General features: G+C 41.0%; 1 pseudogene; it reads right to left on the reverse strand.

Annotated features, from left to right (window-relative positions):
* Positions 1-257: 257 nt before the first annotated feature.
* LOC102860998 lies at positions 258-1,537 on the reverse strand (annotated as a pseudogene).
* Positions 1,538-1,860: the final 323 nt, after the last annotated feature.

The raw sequence follows: 1,860 nt of genomic DNA on the forward strand, positions 1-1,860 counted from the left end.
ATAAAATACAGTTAATTATATACAAGAGTTGGGTTTCTAGATAAACTGAGAACAGTTTGTGTTTTATATTCGTCACCATAACGTTAAGACAACTTTTTCCAGAAATCAACTAGAGGGGTGAGGACATTTAAATAAAGGTAGAAAAAGTAAAAGGGCCACAGACTTTATTAAAAGTGAATGTAACATATAATATGTACAGACAGCACACAGTGCCGATTTTATTTACAGATATAGTACTTCCAACTCAAGTTTACAAGCTACACCTTTGCCACAGCCTTGACTAGATCTTGAACTAGTGCAGAATTTAGCAGTGCTAGAGTACTAATTTTAGCATGTTTAGATGTCACGTACTTGTTCTTTATTGTCATGTGCTTTGTAAGCCCCTGGTTTACCAGGACTACATTCTTGGCTAGGTGCTGCATAACAGTTAAAAGGGATTGTTCAGTGTATAACAGGTAATGTTGTAGAGTTGGTGTCCATTCACCATTATTAAGAATTTTCAGAGCTAGGTGAAAAGCTCCTGCTGCAATTTCAGAAGGAGGAAAGTGCACCGTATCATAGTCCAACATAGTTAGTTCCATCAGGTACTTGGCCAAAGTATGCTGCTCAACACCAACCTCTCCAATCTTGGATGCTCTGCAAAGGAAGAGTAGAGGCAGAGGATGGCCCAGACTAAAGTTTACAGCTCTTAGAATCTTCATTTCCATCTGTCTGATCTGGGGTTTGGTGTAAGTATGGTCAGTCACAAATGCAAAGTCACTTATTTCTGGAGGGTACATTTCTTCATATTTGCTTGCAATAAACATGGCAGTGACACCAACAAGCTGTAGCATCTTCTTAGGTACACAATTATTCTGCATAAACCAATCAGTGATGGACACAATCATGTACATGGTTTCCTGAAGCAACCAGAATTTCATCTGAAACTGAACCAGCCAATTAGGATGGATCTCATATTGCCAGTGACTTCTTGACCCACGAGGTATTTTGGTCTGATTGCTTGCTCTTCCTTAAACTGCCTCAAGTAACTATAAATATCTTTCACATATTCACTACAAAGGTTTGGATCAGCTCCATCATCTGCATCCACATCACTCACTATAAGAATTACATCAGAGAAAGCCTGATACAGGTCTCCTTCTGCAGCGACACATCCAGAGGTTTCCATTGGGCTTAGAGAAGGAGTATCCACCAAAATAGGCTCAGGAAACAGCTTTTCTTCCTTAACAACCTCCGATTCCTGCTCTGGCTGTGGCTCAGGTTCAGACTCAGGCAATGAGGCCTTTTCCAGAGGTTTTGATAATTTTTTGACAATAGCTTTTCCAGCAGCTGAAGTTTTTGCTTCCTTTTTCAGAGCCATTTTGGGTTGTGGCTGTTCACTGACTTTGTTACCAATGTCTCTGAGCACAACTCTTGGCCTCAACCCAGGCTTCATTGTTCCAGCAGACGCTACAGGTACCCGCTTGGCCCCTGCCATGCTGACCTCTGCTTTATTTTCAGAATTAATTTTCATGTTCCTGGTGACTCGCAGTGCCATGGCTTCTTCTTTACCAGGCAGCAACTCACAGGAAAGAAGTGCATTAGGGAAGCCCCAAACAAGCCGGGAAACCCAAAAGGAACAGCAAGCAACAGCCATTGGTCCCCAGTATGCCGGAGCAGCCGCTCTGAGAAAAACAATTTTTATATGAATATAAACTGCTTAGATTTATTTAGGGCAAGTGCTTTTTGTATGGTTATTCTCATTCCCCCCCACCCCAAGTTATTCTTCTGCTTGAAGCCTTATGAGTACACAGGTTGGTACTTCTTTTAGATAGATAGATAGATAGATAGATAGATAGATAGATAGATAGATAGATAGCT

Source organism: Elephantulus edwardii, unplaced genomic scaffold (genome assembly GCF_000299155.1).
Source record: "Elephantulus edwardii isolate Elephantulus edwardi_28Jun2011 unplaced genomic scaffold, EleEdw1.0 scaffold00248, whole genome shotgun sequence".
Taxonomy (NCBI): domain Eukaryota; kingdom Metazoa; phylum Chordata; class Mammalia; order Macroscelidea; family Macroscelididae; genus Elephantulus; species Elephantulus edwardii.